An 18879-nucleotide genomic window follows, 5' to 3' on the forward strand; every position below is an offset into this window, starting at 1 on the left:
GTTCGCCATAAGATTGGCAGGGTATGCTCAGACGTTAGTCCCTTGCACACTTTGCCACTGGATTCAAGCAAATCTGTCTGAAGACGGCTGTAATGCCAGAAACCGGTCCTAGGAAGTTTGAATCCGGTCCAGGGAAGGCATTGCTTGGCAGTTCGGGCTGGACTGTTCCCATGAGGCATAGGGTCAGACTGATTTGCATATGGCCATTTCTGAACTGGGGTGGCAGAGTGGGCTAAAGAACGGTGATGGATCAAACCCAGATCTGTTGACTGGGTGTGAGTGTTTGATTGGTTCAGATGCTCCATCCGTCACCACCCCCTTTTGTACCGCTTTGTTCGCCATAAGTTCGGCAGGGTATGCTCAGACGTGAGTCCCTTGCTCACTTTGCCACTGGAATTCAAGCAAGCCTGGCTGAAGACGGCTGTAATGCCAGAAACCAGTCCTAGGAAGCTTGAATCTGGACCAGGGAAGGCATGGCTTGGCAGTTCGGGCTGGACTGTTCCCATGAGGCACAGGGTCAGACTGATTTGCATATGGCCATGTCTGAACGGTGGTGGCAGAGTGGGCTAAAGAACAGTTATATATCAAACTCAGATCTGTTGACTGGGTGTGAGTGTTTGGTTGGTTTAGATGCTCCGTCCGTCACCACCCCCTTTTGTACCGCTTTGTTCGCCATAAGTTTGGCTGGGTATGCTCAGACGTGAGTCCCTTGCTCACTTTGCCACTGGATTCAAGCAAGCCTGGCTGAAGACGGCTGTAATGCCAGAAACCGGTCCTAGGAAGCTTGAATCCGGTCCAGGGAAGGCATGGGTTGGTAGTTCGGGCTGGACTGTTCCCATGAGGCACAGGGTCAGACTGATTTGCATATGGCCATGTCTGAAGTGGGGTGGCAGAGTGGGCTAAAGAACGGTGATGGATCAAACCCAGATCTGTTGACTGGGTGTGAGTGTTTGATTGGTTCAGATGCTCTGTCCGTCACCACCCCCTTTTGTCCCGCTAGGTATCAAAAGTGGCATAACCTTTCTTTAGGGCATGGGGGTAGAAGTTTGATACTTGAGAGACTTTATGACTGTTTTGTATCCACTGAAAGGGCAGTATTGAGCAGGAATCCCAATGAGACAAATGAGAGAAGGAGAGAAATCAGCAAATGTCAACCAGTGGCGTAATGAAACTTGAGGGGTTCCCTTGTTAAGCACATGGTGGGATCAGACTCCGACCCTCCCTCTCCGAACCCACAGGGATCAACTATGGAGTACCCCAAGGTTCATCGCTCAGCCCCACATTCTCAACATCTACATGGCCCCCCTCGCCACTATCCTCAGACAGCATGGACTCAGCATAGTATCCCACGCTGACGACACCCAGCTCATCATCTTCCTCTTCCTCACATAAGATCCCCACACCACCAGACTCAGCTTCCAGGAAGGAATGAAAGACGTTGCATCCTGGATGAGCAGCAGCTGCCTAAAGCTCAACTCTGAGAAAACAGACGTCCTCTTCCTTGGACCCACCCCCTCTGCATGGGACAACACCTGGTGGCCACCGCCCTCGGCAACTCCCCCACTCCCATGGACCATGCCCAAAACTTCAGCATCATACTCGACTCCTCGCTCACCATGACCTGACAGATCAACGCCATTGCCTCCACCTGCTCCAACACCTTCCACATCTTTCGCAAGATCTTCAAATGGACCCCCCTGAATCCAGGAAAGACCATCACCCACGCACTCACAACAAGCCAACTGGACTACAGAAAGGCCCTCTATGCCAGAAGCAACAAATCCCTGCTCCTCAAACTCTAGACCATTCTAAACACCACGGCCAGACTCGTCCTTGGCATCCCATGACATGAACACATTACCCAACACCTGTGAGACCTCCACTGGCACCCCTTCGAGAAGAGAGTAACCTTAAAGCTACTCACCCATGCCCATAAATCCCTCCTCCACACTGGGCCTCAATACCTCAACGTAAGAGTCTCCTTCCACGTACCCAAGAGAAACCTCCACTCCGCAGACCACCCCCTTGCCGAAACCCTGCACATCTGCAGAGCCAGAGTGGGTGGAAGAGCCTTCTTCTACAACATGGCAAAGACCTGGAACGAGCTCCCGATCGACATCAGATGCTCCCCCACTCTGCACACCTTTAGGAAGAGCCTCAAGACCTGGTTCTTTGGCTGACTCACAGCTGCACCCCCCTCCCCCCAGCGCCTTGAGACCCTCACGGGTGAGTAGTGCTCTTCACAATTCCCTGATTAATTGGTGGGGCCGCATGCTCTGGACCTAGTCAGGAGCTCTTAGACCAGGGGCCCACCACCCGTGCACAGTGCCACTGGGGGCTCCCTGGAGTTCGGGCCACTGCACCGTGGGGCTGCTGGGGATATTGCTACACCAAAGTCATCCGCTCTATGAGACATTCAGGTTCAGGGCTTTTGTGTTTGGGAGAAAATAGTATGAATTCCACCTTTTTGGGTTGTGTTTCAAGAGGTTATTTGTCATCCACAATCGCAGCTTGTAGAGAGGTAAACCAGAATGTCATTATAAATTAAGTGTATATAGAAGAGCATCCTTGGGAAATTTCTGCAGATACACAATCTGTAAAGTGCAGTGCCATCACAGCTGATGATACCCATTTCTACTAATGGTGGACAATCCTCCTTTTGCCAAATGTTTTTTCAAAAACGTGACTCAGATACAGTGCATATATAGCAAGAATGTCATGAAGGAGAAAGTCACAAACTTCTGAATTTGTGCCAATAAGTTATTGCGTTTATAAAACCATTTTGACTATTGCATGATGGAGTTCAGTTTTCCACCTTATGTTTTGGTTTCAGTAGCCACTCAGTTCTACAAAACAGGGCGTTTGGAGACCTTACAGCTAGGGATTCAAATTATACTAAGGGGATCATTAGGATAGCGGACTGACTTTAGTCCGTTCGCCATCCAATCGTATTTGGGACCACCCGCCACAAGTCAAAACAGGCACCCCACACATATCCCTGCACTACGTGGCAGGCACTATGCGGTGCCTACCATATGTGCCCCCAGGGTCTATGTTCATTGCCCAAGGGGTTAGAGGGACCTGCTACAGGCCCCCAATCCATTTCCGCCCACCATTTTGCTGCGGGTTGACTGACGCAGAATGATCGGTGGAAAGGGCTATTGTAATCCCTACAGCGGTGCCTGAACGGCACGCCGCAAGTCTGGGATTACAGGGAGGTCCGATAGGTGGTTGGATACAGTCCACCTGTCAGGACAGTGGCAGTCAGTGTTTCCCACCACCACCCGTCAAAATGCCATTGTTATATGGCAGACAAAGATCCCTGGTAAGATGCCCGACAGACCACTATGACAGCCTGTTGGTGAGGCCCTAAATTGTGAATACCTGGAAAGCCTTTTAGGGTATCCCTTGCTTTCGCTCTTAGCGGTTTCATAACATCTGGTTTAATTATCATCTGACAGAACTGAACAGTCTATAAAGAAATGCCTGCTGAACTATAGGCCCCAAACTATTGACCTATTGGTCAATTTTGATCCTGTAGAAGTTTGGAGAACAGTACATCCAGATATTCAGGAGTATACTTTATTCTTCAATAAATTTGAACTTCTCTTGGGATAGACAATTTGTATATTCTGTTTGGAGATCAATTAAGTTATTGCAAAGTGTTTTGACATTATAATATCTGATAGTTCCTCCATGGTAATCCCTCTAAACGATGACGTCATTAGTGGGCCTCCAATAATTCCTGGTGTTTTGCTTTGATTTTCCCATACAACAGGACAATAAATATTTATACATAAAGAGGCTGACAAATTAACTAGACATGCTTGTAGATTTACTATGAGTACAGTAAGAACAGAGAGACCATGGTATGGCCATAAATGTCAAGTTTAGGTAAATGGTAGACTGCTAAAAAGCACAAATAAATGTAAACGAAATAGAAGTAAGAGGGATATCAACAGATCAGAAAAACTTGCACCTATAAAACAATGAGTAGATGTAGACCTTTCCACAGCAGGCCCCATGACATTTCTGAAGGTATGAGATGTTCATTGGGTAATGACAGCACTCCAGTTTTACGACCGGTGGTACATACATATCAAAACTTTAAGAAGCACATTAGCCGTCCATGTAAAAAATGGACCAAAATGTTACACGAAAAAATTTATTAAATTCTGAAAAAAAATCTAATAATAAAAAATATAGGGCCAGATTTACAAAAATGTGGTGTAATGAAGATCAATAATGAAAAACGCTATTCTGAGTTTTGTCACCTAGAGAGAGCAGCATTGCACCATATCATACTGGTTCTGCTCTCTCCATGCGCTTGTACACTTATGGCTGCCTAGCGTGAACGCAAGCACACTTGCGCCACAGAGCAATGGTGTCTGCACTAAGGTCAGGATATTTTTTTTTACAGAAACTATCCTCTGAAACTAATTCATCTTTGTATGTGTGCTGCAGAATGCACAGAGGAAAAAAACAAGGAGAATTAAAAATATTTCACCTAATTATGCACCATTTTGGCGCAAACCTATGTCTACAAGGTTTTGTAGATGTTGGCTTGTTGGAAAATCGGTGGGTGAATGCCCAGAAACACCCATGCACCACTGATAGACCACCTCCATGATGCAAAGTAACACAAGTCTGCTCAATGCGCTGCCCTGCATAGCTTAGTTTTTTACAAAGCAACACAAATCAATATTTGTTTTGCTATGTAAACCCCAAAAAGATTTTTATGTTGGGTCGGCCTCAAATAGTAATGTAAAGACAAAGCAAAATCTTTGAAAATCTGGGCATCAATGTTTTTCATAAAAAGCCTTCTGCAATTTGAACACCTGGCTTTTCTCTCAGTTATGTGGAAATAACTAGTTTGTATAAAGAGGCTTAATTTTCGTCTTGTTGTTTTGAGAAGAAACTGGAAAGCCAGAACCAGAGCATGGATTCAATCACTCTTAAATACATTAAAGACAGTATTGCTGTGGTAAATAAAAGTGAGGACAGCTGAGACTCATTGTATTTAAAACACACACAACCTTATGGGAGGAATGCTTGCAATAAGTCTAGCCACTATCAATCGATCGGGGTAGCAGTCCAACCCATTATTCTTTTGCCCAACTAGCTACATCAGCTTAGACCCAAGCACCTAAAAATCAGTCTTAATCCTGTTCCAATAGGTGAAATCCAGACAGAAGGGCCAGGCCAGTCACTCCTTGCACCAGCACACAAGCAAATCGTGGATTTGTCATAATTTGCATTTGTCAGTCAGGTGTAGCTTGTAGCTTGTTCCAGTGGCACAGTGAGCATGGGACACATTCGGAGCATATGCTACTTAGGGAAGTATGTCCAACAAACAAAATGTGATGGGAGCAATGCTTGCAATTTGCCAAAGTCCTGCCAATTGCTCAGGGAAGCATTCCAGACCATCATTTGTTTGCCCACTATGCCACCCAAGTTGGATGAATGCCTTATAGGGTTTTTTTAATGAGGCAGAAATATGTTGGCCCCTACCCTTTAATCAGGTTGTATTTTTTATCCCTCTCTTAGTTTTACGGTATCCCTTGGGGAAGAAGAATACAATTGGCTGGTAGTCCACGAAGAGATAGTTTTATTCCACTTTCCCGCTCATCTGTAATGTGCACAACCCACCCATACCTATAATTCATATTGGGATTCCCTCGAGCAATCTTGTGACCATCCGGTATAGAGCTCCTTCCCCATTGGGGAATTTGTAGTCCACACCATGTACCTTGGTAAATGATGTGAGGAGGAACTCTATGATGAAGCATGCCACCTAAGGGTGGGTGAGGGTTTCATTCCTACACAGAGAAATATTTTGCGAGTAAGAAGGACAGATACATAATAACCTATCCAATGTGATTAGTCATCGCACTTCAAGACCATGTGCATTCTTGATATTTTTGTAATTTATATGGGAGGCATGAAGTTTGGTCTCTTATCTCTAAATACTCCATCACAAACCTCCCTTGTGTTTGATTTACCTTTTCATGCCATAGGTGCATTTCAGGCTCCATTTACAATAGTGTTATAGGGAAGTTAAACAGGCTAAATAGTTAGTTCTAATGTAAAACATATGTTTAGACGGGAAACACAGGCACTTTACTCCTGTTTAGCAGCGATAAAGTGAACACAGTTCCAAATCCAGCGAAAATGAATTGGTGAAAAATCTGGGGTGACCATGCAGAAAAGGGGGATTTACTGCAGAGGTTTTGAGCATGCAAAAGACACACAATTGATGGACGGAATGCAGAACAAATCAAAACATTCACCCCCAGTCAATAGATCTGGGTTAAATCTATTTTTGGGGTTTTGAGCATGGACAGTGCTATAGGATTAGTAAATGGGAAACATACTGCAGTGAAGTGACTTTCCACACATAAGTAGCTTTTTTGGGTGCATCATAAATTTGCAGTGCATTTCAAAAATGTGCTGTATATGAAGACTGACTAAATTATCAAGGTGTAATAGTTACTACAAACACAGAAGAGTATGCCAATATCCCCCCATTTTGATATGAGTTGTCAAATACTTGTTATTGTTATCTTTGTTTGAGGATAGAAATAGGAAATTAAGTTTTATTTGAAAAATACTTTCCTTAAAAATTACTGCAGTGTGAAGACACGACATTATGGCTTAGGAACTCAATGCAAAGCCAGAAATATATATGAACACCATCTCTGTTTCTGGCTAACGCCCAGAACTCATCTATAACCCAGGCACAGGTCTGCGAGCTAATGAATGAGACATGCATACATTTAGAAAATGCATAGACGTATTCTAGAAATGTATGACTCTATATTTGTGAGTCAGGCCCATTATCTGGGATCTATTCATTAATTATAATTTGCAAGTGAAGTAATTACTTTATTAGGGTGTTTAAAAAGAATGAGATGTTAAAAAAAAACAGCTATAGTTATCACATGTGAATCGAATCCGCCTAAGTAGTATTTGAACTTCTGCCGAACATCAAATCAAGGTAATTGTGTATGTTAATCAACCGTTAAGTAAGTCCTGATTATAATGAAAGCTTCTATCAAAATATAAGGAGAAGCGTGTTGTGTTTGTCATGGAAATGAAAAGCACTGTCCTTGCTGCTTTAAATCCTTTGCATTCATTATTGGATGTGAATCATTTTCACGTGTGAATCATTATGACATGTGAATCACTATCACATATGAATCGTGATCAAGGGCCATATGTATCAAGGAAACATTTTGCGACTCTGTAATAGCGATTTTTAAGAAATCGCTATTTCAGAATCGCAAAGTGGTATGTATCAAGAAAAATGAATTTTTTTAGCGATTTCCTGATATTCCTTAATTGCGAATTCGCAAATTGCGAATTCGCAATTAAGGAATACTTTCCCATTCATTTCTATGGGCCTCCTGGCCCATAGCAATGAAGGGGAAATTTGCAAATCGCAATTAGCTAATCACAAATTGTGAATATTTTCAAGGGTGCAGGGGTGGCTCAAGAACACCCTGCTGCACCCTTCAAAATGACATGTGTGCGCATATGGCGCACATACATGCCCTAAGGGCATGTATGAGCGTCACATGGCACCTTTTGATTTAAAAAAAAATGCTTTTTTAAAAGAATTCGCAACTTACCACAAACTAGAAGTTGGTGGTAATTTGCGATTCCTTAATGGCATTTTAGCATGTTTTTTTCCTTGATACATTGCATTTAAGGAATCGCAAAATTTGCAATTCCTTAAATGCAATCGCAAAATAAGGAATCGCAAAATTTGCAATTCCTTATTTTGAACCACATTTTGCTTAATACATACCATTTAGCAAACTCGCATTCGCAAAGGCCGAAATTCTGCGAATTTCAGCCTTTGCCAATGCAAATTTGCTTGATACATATGGCCCCAAATGCGATGTGAATCTAGGACTGCGACAAGCAAGCTTCCCTGGGGTACAACAGCTTGCCCATGATTTCCATTCGATTCCTTGGGGGCCTGCATGCTGAATACGATTTGTGCTAGATGGAACACATTTATATTCAAAGAATGGAAAATTACTCCGGGGAATAATCTAAACATTTTAAGGCAGTGCATTGTTCTTTGCAAAGGTTAAAAGAAGAAAAACAAGAGCCTCACACGATTGAAACTTTCAGAGAAGGTCAGGGGTGTTTCAGGAAGAAGGAAAAATATTGAGCCATGAGAAGCAATGTGATCAGACGTTTGACCATGGAGGCATGCAGACAAGAATTCAGACCATTCTGAGAGTTATGTTGACAAAAATTCCTTTGCTAATTAGTGTGCCAGTTTATCATTCTCTGAATGTTCGTGTCTCTGAGCTCTCTGCCATGGCCTTATTTAAATCCGAGGACAGCAAAGCCAGTCAAATAACTCTGCTGTATTCACTCCTCAGGGATGGAAAAGTTGTGTATTATTAATCTCACAGCTAGAATGTTGACAGTTAGATATATGATAAAATAGACATATGGAACATATTTCTTGTTGTCGTTTTTAGTGCAGATTATGTTCATAAACAACAAGCGTGTCAGCAGAGTGCCTGTTAGTTGCAACAGATGCAAGGAAAAGAATCCAGCAGAGAAAACACACTTCTTCATTATTTAGTTTTCTTTTCTTCTGTATTGAAAACAAGTCAGTTACTTTTCTAGAGATCCCAACAAAGGTGATATAGTAATGCAGATTGTAGTAGAAATAGACTGCTAAAAGGGTGCTGTGAGCAGAGCTGTGAGCCAATCCAGAAATGTGTGGCTTACACATTGCTAATATTCCTTACTTCATTTTTCCTTCAGCATATCACTGCTATTATAATGATGATGATTCCTCCTGCTCATCCCAGCGCCCACCAAGTCTTTCTTTTTTTACTCTTATGGAAATCTGAACTCTCACATAAAAAGCACTCCCTCCCTTAAACTTTCAGTTGTTTTATGTTTAAAAGCCCCCCCACAAAGAACGGTGACAAAGAGCTGAACAGAGAGCAATGCTGGATTGGCTGTAGCGGGTACTGGGCATTTCTCCAGTGGGCCGGAGGGGTGGGGCCAGTTTTGTGCCTGTGGGGGCTGTTTTTTTCACTGGGGGCTGGTTCTACTCAGTGCTCCAATATTGGCCCCCTGTAGCAAAAGCGGGCTTGGTGCTTTTTGCAAGCACCCCCCAATGCCCCCCCTCTCCGCTCCCAGGGCCGGTAGAGGGGCAATCTGCAAGGGCTGGTTGCTGTTTCCAGTCCGGTTCTGAGAGAGAAGGGGGAAGTAATGGAACAAGGAAGTAAGAATTTTAGTAATCAAGGTTACTGGTAATGAATCCACAAATTACTTCATCTCCATTCGTGTGCAGTTCCTTACTATAATGAGAATTTAGCCAAGTAGCATGACTTCATTCTAAAAAAAAACTGATATTAAGGGTCAAAAGTGCTGTTGACGCAAACAAACGTTTTTAAATGACAATCACAAAATATATTGGATGACTTGTAAATGTATCACTTTATCACCCTACTGCATTTAGCAAAAAAACCTGTATATGACAATACATTAAAATATAAATTGCATCCCAAGTGTCTACTTTGCAAATGCCAATAAAAGACTCACCAGACATCACACTCCATGAAGTTGCCATCTCTCTCATTGTAGGGCAAGGGCTGAATCAAAAAAATATTTCCCTTCATGGTAGAAAATTAATTACTGACTTAACCCACTGAGCCAAAGTAGATTTGGATGACCTACATTCAGTTCTCAATTTGTAAAACAGTAAGTACCAGGGCTCTCGTCAGGTGGCCACTGCAGCTTGCACCACAAATTGCCCCTGCCATGCTGACAACCCAGCTACTAATCATCACAAGTGTGATTATTTGGATTATTCCAGGTCTCCAAAGCTATAAGAACGGCTTGGGCGGCAGGTAATAGCAATTTTTCATGTATATTGAATTAATGATACCCGTTGATGTGGTAATCCCTAAATTAACCAGAGAGTGCCACCTTGTGGCAGGCTGTCACAAGCGCCAGTGTTGACAATTAAGTGTCAGCGCCTAGTACCCGAAACCACTGGCTCAAATTAAGCACAGACTACATTCCTTCCCTGGAGTATAAATGTTTACAAACAAACTGTCTGGGTTTCTGTACTCAGTAGATCTGTGCAAGCATACCTTGACTGCTCCATCTCCATTCAAAAAAATGCAATTCTCCATCTTCTTCAGAATCCAAATTAGGACCTAGATTGGGCAATACCTGTTATCTATTGAACATAGAGTCAACTGCGGAGATAAAACTAGGATCTAATGTTCAAAAGATTCTTAAGTAAGGAAAAGCCAGAAAACCCCTAATTTACTGCATTTACTTATCACCTCCAGAAAACCACTTTCTAGTTAAGAGACCTTCCTGATGCCTACCCCAAAGGCGTATAGGAAGATTTATGTAATGATGTTTAGACAAAATATAAATCCAAATGGGAGACATACCTCCTTCACCTTCATTCGTAGTAACTCAAGGCCTTTGAAAAAATGAGAAATTAGACATTCAGTGTTAGAAAAATAATGCCATGGCACCCCAAAAGATTTGATGTCTGACCATTGTAACACCAAAGTAGCCACAAGCAAATACTTTTAAAACTCCTCTTGCATGAACTGCAAAGTAGTTTCAGGGACATTGAATTTAAGAAAGATTATTAGGCTGACACCACTTGCTAAAAGACGACCAGTGCGGTGATGAATATATGACTTTCCTGTAGATTCTTTTCTGGATGACTTATCTTTCACATGGAGATTAATACACTATAAGAAGGTACCCCTTACTCATTCTTGGTGACAAACTTCATAATTGTGACTCCCTCCGGCAGCACCTTTGTGGTATCCCATTGGTTCAGCTTGAGCTCCTTAATTAGAGGTTCTTGTTTTGTATAAGAGGGTTTTAAAAAAATATAATTATTCAAGGAACAGGCTATGGCACTCTAAGGCACACTGTGGCACAAGGTGAACCCTGTTCGTAACTATCTAATTAGAGTAATGGGCTCCACAAGACTGAAGTTCTCACTCAGTAATGTAAGGTGGAGGCACTCCAAGACAAAATCTTTGAATCAGAGGGAGTCAAATCTTCTGAGCCTGGTGCAAACTTATTATTTTCACTTAAAAGGTCTCACATTCTGTGCTTTCTTTTAATACACCAACAGCCAGTAGGATTATGTTATTCTTATGTGCCAAAAGTAAACCTGTCTGCCTGGGACCAGGGGCAGCTACGATTCCTGAGGAGAGAAAAAGAAGGATGTACGTTTTTACAACGCATGCTTTTACTACGCATGCCTTTACAACGCAGGTTTTTTAACGCAAGTCGTTACAACGACTTGCGTTGGGGGGTGCTGGATAGTGAATAGTTTAATTTACTATTCTAACTCCAGTCCCCGTGGATAGTAGGGAAGGTGTTGGATAGTAAATTAAACTATTACCTATCCTAGAGCGACCCCCAGCGCAATTCGTTGTAATGACTTGCGTTGAAAAACCTGCGTTGTAAAGGCACTGCGTGGTAAAAGTTGCGTCGTAAAGGATGTTTCCCGAAAAAGAATAATATTGTGATGCAGCTAAACCTCTTAAGCTGCAACATGGTGCTGCAACACTTCCTAAGCACACCTGGGGTAAGCTTGTGGATTTTAACATACTTTCCTACGGTAGCTTCAGTAACAGCCCTCCCCAGCTTTGTCCTATGTCAGAAAAGATTTTTAGTAACTCATCCAGTATACAAGACGTATCAGATGGGTATAAGGGCCTTAAGGCTGCCTACATAATTGTGCATTCTTAGATAAAACATAGCTGTAAAGATTTGGATCTTGTGGAAAGCCATGATCTAGACTTTTTTAGCATTGCAGAAACCTAGCTCAAGAAATACTCAAAAAGTTATAATAATGACTATCTGTCATCCGAGTTTTGGTTGTGAGGAAGCACTACCTGGGGATTAAAAAGAGTGGCAGAGTTGCTATTGTTTTTAAACATAATTTTAAAATATAGTTTCTTCTAAAAAAGAACTATTGCTGAAGCTGGCATACTTAAGATTTACTTAGCTCCTAACTGGTTGCAGTTTGTGCCTATAATGTCAAAGTGCTGCTCTCCGTCTCCCTCATGATTTTCTTGAAAAGTTTTTGGATGTCATGAATGGATTTTCTCTGGCACATAAGACTGCTATTGTACTAGGACAACTTAATATTCAACTATATGAGGTTTGTGACTCTCATACAAATTTATTTCTATCACACTTTGCTCATTGTGAGTTATCACAGCTCCTAAAGACAGATACTTAAACTGGAGGCTACACAATTGATTTCCTTAGGTCTCTGCTTGATTATGCAAACTCCATTCAAATTCTTATGCAAGTCTGGATGGATCACTATTTCATTCTGTTCTTAATTGTTGTAACTTTACTAGATTCCTCAACATTCTTCAGTATCCATTACTTGAATTTAGGTAGGCCATGGCATATAATTGATTTCGTGACCTTCTGTGGTGTTCCTACCAACACTCCATTTCTGTACTGACCAGGTTCTAATTATGCTACTTTTAGGAACTTGCCAGAAAAAGTAGTGGATCAGGTTGCTCTGGATGGACAGGTTAGGATGAGCAAACATTGAAGGATGATACAATGGTTTAATTAAAGAACTCCAGGCTCCAAACTGGAAGTGAGTTAGGTTGAAAGGAAATTGCAGAGACTATATGAAGATACAATGGTTTAATTAAAGATTGTCAGGCTTCAAAACAGGAAGTGAGATTGGCTGAAAGAAAATTGCAGAGTCTATAGGAACCTGAACCTAAAGTAACATATAAACAGGATCTCCTGAAGCTTAAAAACTGCATTACAAAAGTGAGGGATTGCTAATATACTGGGTATATCTGCTGCTGGGCATACCCAGGGAAAGCTTTTACAAGTATTAAATGAATTAACAGGCAGCTCTTCCTCTATTTAGAAGAACTATGGTTCGCAAGGTTTCTGCAATCAGATTGCCAACTAATCTGAAAGCAAGCCCATCTATATTCAGGATGGTAAAATATGGTGCTAGCTAGAGACTAAGCTATTTTGTCATTTCGGTGAGGGATTAATGCTGCTAGTTGAAGTATTCTTTCATGTAGGCTGATACAGTTAGAGACCACAGCTAGGCAATCTATTTCTCATCATTAAATCTTGTAAATCCTGCTCTCCTTTGCATATTGTACCCATGATAATCCTAGTTTAAATGTTCCCACTCCCACCTCCTCAACATAATTTGTAATTCTCTGATCATCCTAAATTTCCCAAAATAATGTAAAATACAAATTGTTAGACCTTTGTTAAAACGGCTAATCTTGTTCAAGGAAATCAAGCTAATTATTGTCCGGTTACTTTCCTACCAGCAGTTACAAACTTTTTTTTTAAATCATTGCTAAACAACTTGATAACTATTTAGAATTAATCCACATTCTGAATTATGTCCACATTGGTTTTAGGCCTTGCATTAGTACAGACCTGGCGCTTCTTGCACATCCGGGTGAGCTTTAAAGGTCTGTTTATGGGAATTGCACAGTGTTTTAGCTCTGCATGACCTGTCAGCAGCCTTTGACGCAGTGTACCAGAACATTATTATTTCCCACTTGGCTGAATATAGTATTGGTTCCATACTTTCTGCCCTGCTCTTTAACATGTATACCAGACTTCTTGTGTATAATGTCAGGAGCTCCAGGGGCTTAAAGTATTCGTTTGCTGATGATTCTCTACTTACCTTTTGGGTAATCTGAAGCTAATAAATCTCTTGTTTCTTTACCTGAATGTATCAGCAATATCAGGAGATGGATGTTTCCAATCAGCTCAAAATCAACCTGGATAAGACCGAGGTGTTGGGGCTGGGAACCATTGCAGTTGGCCGCTTTGCCTTCTGACCATGGCACACACCCTCAAAACCTTAGGGTTGGCAGCTTAAAATGTGTTCCCCAAATATCATCTGTTCTATCAGTGTGCCACATGATCTTGCACAGCCCTCGGCCTATCCTTCACCTTGAATAGACAGACAGTCAGAGAAACGTAGTTGGAGCGTTAATCTGAGCCTGCTTAGGCTATTACAGTTTGGTATATGGCGTGGTGTCTAAAAAAAACTTAATAGAGTGTAGGCCATGGGTACTCGCAAACATTTTCCCGGGCCCGAAATGATTGGTCTTTGTCCGACCGAGGGTCGCACTGTTGCTAGCAGGGCGGTTGTCAGGGTGTGCGGTTGGGGCAGGATAAAGCAGTTGTAGGGCAACCAAAGCATGTACATCTAGTGGCTGAACTGAATTGCACAATGTAGAACCAGAAACCTGGGATGATCCTGGTTTCCCCACTAAACCAAATTGTGTGATCCTGGGCAATAGTTTCATTTCAATTTCCTTCCTTTTTCTTCATTATCACATATAAGTAGACCTTGAAATCCATAACTTCAGGATGCGTGCTGAACCAAACCTTCTCCTGTGATTGAATTTAATCACTAATGACATTGTTGTCCGGGTGGAGGGAGCATGAATCTTTTTAAATTCAAGTTTGAAAACTATCACTATAAAAAAAACGTTTGAATGGACTGCTATAATCTGATTTACTAAGGTAAAAAAGTTATGCAGGTTGATGAAATACACTTTTTGAATTCTGAAAAGACTATCATACATGTTTCCTGTCTTTAAAAATGAAGGTGGTCCTAAAGTTAGGTGGTGCAGTAAACCCTAGGTACTTCCAGTTTTTTAACTGCAACTAACCTTTAAATAAATGTGTTCAGTTTATTTAACATGTTTTTAATGTTATGGCTGGGTTGAGTAAACAGCAGCCCACTGCTGCTGTTGCCTAGAGGGCCGCATGAAAAGTTCAGGAGGGCTACATTTGACCCCCGGGCCGTACTTTGAGAATCACAGATGAAGGCTATACAATATCAAGTGGCCCAAAAAGTTGCTCAAGCTCCATGGTTTCCCTCAGCAAAATCAGTTTAGCTTCTCTGGTTACCCACTTTTTCAATGATTATTTTTCAAATCTATGTGCACTGTACACAAATGCCTCCACATATATGCTCCCCTATTCTGTAAATAAGTAATTCTTCTATTTGCAGATAATCAATTGATTCAGCTTGTGTAAAAACCGAGGGTAATTCCTGTCCTATCTTGTTTTAAGAATGAGCTTATAACCTTCCTCTTCCGTCTTTAACTTGCTTTTACCCAGTCATGTCCTACAAATAGCACCAAAAGACCACTGGGTGTAACTGCGCTCAGTATATTTTCATAATATAACATGCCGCCTAATTAGTGTCTTGCCTTGTTCATGTTTGTATTAATGCGGCGGATGTGGGGCAAAAATATTTACCACCAATAACTAATTTCAATAACCATCTGTCTTTTCCCAGCATAAACAAAAAGGTGCCCTATACCTATAATAACTGGGTCCTACGATGAATCTTTTGAGAGTTGTTAGGGACTGACTATTGTGACGACGGAAAATATCCCCCTTATGAGGACCTACAACAAAGGGAATATTCTACGAACAAGCTAAATATTACAATGACAGACTCTGATTTACTTATCACTTTGCTTTTATCTATATCTTAAATATATCAAATCGACATAGCATTGAATCGCAGATCATCACACAAAGTAAAGTAGGTAATTCACAACAACATCTCAATTAACGAGCATGAGTGAGTGAATAGGAGCAGAGGCGTAGCTAGAGCTTCTGGCGCCCGGGGCTACCCCCCAGATTGCCGCCCATGGCAGGTAGTGGCGGGGGGGTGGATCTGGATAAAAACAACTGCAAGCAACCGGGGTGGATTGGCAGGGTTTAAGTTACGACGCTACTCTCTACTCCACTGCATTAAGAAAGGGTGTGAAACTGCTGCGAAAACATAGAGCAAACCTCAAAGGTCAAGTCTCAGTTGATGAAGGCCCACCAGCACTAAAATGGTAGCTAAACGTATAAGTAAATGTATCCCTACCTCCTCTTTACACCACTCCATACTTAACTGCTGCTACAAGACCACAGCAGTAAAACCACCTACTAGACATCAAGCACAACACCAAAACCCCACATAGGTCACACTCTACACCCACCCTGTACACCACCAGAGCAGAAAAAACACTTTTACACCCTAAACAATGGCATTATGAGTGGGGGGAGAAGCCTGGACGCCTTCTGGTCTTGCAGGCTCACCAACAGGAAGTATCCTGTGCTATACTGGCTATCCTCCACACAAACAGAACACCCTGAACGCACCACTGGACATCTTGGAGGCTTTCCGCTTTTAATATGCAGCCCTCTACACCTATAGTTGTTACTTGCATTTTCTCTCATGTAAAGGTTTTAATTGCATATATGATTACTAAAGTAACTCCAGTAAAAAAATAACTCTCAGCAGTTTACCAAGCCAACTTGGGCTTACCCAAAAAGAATTAGTCCTGCAGCACTTCAGTGTGCCCAAAACAGGACCATTTAACACTGATTGTGACATCAATCTGCAGGTGAACTCCCACCTTGTAGGCAGCCTTCAATATCATATTAATGATCTTGCAGCACCCTGCTGAATTCAGAGCAGAAGTCCATGCTATAATCCCAGACCAACTACAGGCACATGGCAGCGAACGCACATCTCATCTGCCTGGCTGCACGAGGTGGGCCAAGCCTTTTATTTCCTAGCTCCATGTCACAGTGACAAATCATTCACACTGTTTGAATTCCATTCACACCTGTGGTCTCGCTCCACTCCCTCTTTTGTCTGCCCATCCTGGACTCCAAACTCTGCCTTAATTAACAAGCCACTCTTATTCTAGTAGTCACAACAGATTACTTTAATGTTATTCCTTCCCAGAGATCTCATTGTTCTTGTCAACAGTGGCAAATGAGTCCTACACCATACACAAATTATACATTTCTGTAAGTAAATTGTCAATAGTGCAACTTAACATCTCCATGTGTCTCTGCACTATTACCGTTTTTATAATTTTCTCATACAACATGAGAGGCTTATATTTAAACATATTTCTAGGTTACCCACCATGTCTAAAAATCTCCCTCCTTTTTCTTAGACTTCACATCTTTGCTCTTTATCTCTATCTCCCCTACCCACGCTTCTCTTCCCCATGCACATTGTGCCCTCACCTGACTTATTTCCCCTTGTTTGCAGTTTCTCCCTACCACTTACCCAACTATCTCTTCCTTCCCCCTTTACCTTCCCCGTCTGCAGAGCCCCCTTGCCTTTCATGTTCACTGTCCTTCCTCCCTCTCTCCACACCCTCAAGCTCCCGGGTCTGCTCTGGCCACCCATCTCGGCTCCTTAATAAGGCATATGTTTGACAGCCTATGTTATGTTATCTTATGTTGGGGCACTTACAGCGCAGCGACTCACACCCGAATGTGTATCTCGGCGCTTTGAATCTTGGCAGTTGGTGGCAGAGGGAGGTTGTGGTCACCTGTGTTCTTTTATTATGTGCGTACAAAGACGTTGGTCGTCAGAGGGTCTCACTGAGAGAGTGGGGACTTTGAAGAAATGGTGTGGGAACATTGTGTCCCATGACGACCCCTCCCTCAGCCCCTGTGTCTTAATCACGCCCATCTATGCCATAATTTCTCACTGTCTCCCCTTATTCTCTGACCTGCCCTCTCCAGAACTCTTCCCTCCCAACGATGTATTATAAGCCTTTTCATCGCTCCTTGCAGCTGTTCACCCCCTCCCACTCTGAATATCAACCCCACCATCACCACACTAGTGAGGAGTTTACGATGCCTAAAAGTGAAAGTAAAGTCCAACGAACCCTGTCTGTGTACACATGACACAGTGCAGCTGCTGCAGTGCTTATCTTTCGTTTCCCTTTAACCCCTTCACTGTGGCGGCTATTCCGCCGCAGTGCTAAGGGGGCGGGGCGGCCGCGCGGCGGCCGCATGCTGGTGACGGGACCGCTCCGTCACCAGCGTCGGTTGAGCTGTGCTCATGACGGAGCGGTTCCGTCATGGCCCGCCCCGCTCAATAGAACCCTCAGCATAGGCGCGGAATTCGCGCCGCGTATGAGCGTTCTATCGAGCGGGGCGGGCCATGACAGAACCGCTCCGTCATCAGCACAGCGCACCCGCAGCTGATGACGGAGTGGTTCCGTCATCAGCGTGCAAGGGGTTAAACCCTTCCCAGTTCAAGTGACTCAGAGTGATGTGGCCCACAACTTGGTCACTGGTGGAATCTGCAAGACGCAATGAGGGGGGGGGAGGGGTAATCGACTGAGGCGCTGGTGGTTCATTTCCATCACACGCTTTGAATAAAACACAACCAACTGGCGTATGAAGAAAAAAAAAGAAAGACCAACACCAGTTTGCTACAAATAAAGTTTTAACTAACCCTGGGCGAAGCACTACGCTCCGCTCGCGGAGTTTGCAAAGTTTTTGCAACTTCGCACTACGCGAGCGGCACGTAGCACAGTGCGAACATGCGTAGTGCAGCGTAGCGTAGTGCAGCGCTCATTTTTTTCTTGTTCGCGGTCCTGAACGTCATGTTCGCGACCGCGAGCAAGCAAAATGACATCCCGGCGAGATTCTCAACGCGAGGAGGTCAGGTTTCTCATTGTGAGTGGTTGCGCATGCTCGCGACCGCTCTCAATGAGAAACTACCTGTTCGCGTTGAGAAAGCTGCCGCTCGAGTAATAATCTCCTCGAGCAGCAGAAAACTACAGCTCGCACTGTGCAAGATGCCGTTTTCAATGCTTGCACAGTGCCGGATGCTTGTCCGCACTGTGCAATCATTGAAAAAGCATCTTGCACAGTGCGAACATGCTACTACGCAGCTCGCGTAGTGCTACGTGAAGTTCGCGTAGTGCGAAGTGCACTTCGCGTAGCTTCGCGTAGCGCTACTCCGCGAACTACGCCCACCCTTAGTTTTAACCATGTCTC

Source organism: Lissotriton helveticus, chromosome 11, assembly GCF_964261635.1.
Source record: "Lissotriton helveticus chromosome 11, aLisHel1.1, whole genome shotgun sequence".
Lineage (NCBI taxonomy): Eukaryota > Metazoa > Chordata > Amphibia > Caudata > Salamandridae > Lissotriton > Lissotriton helveticus.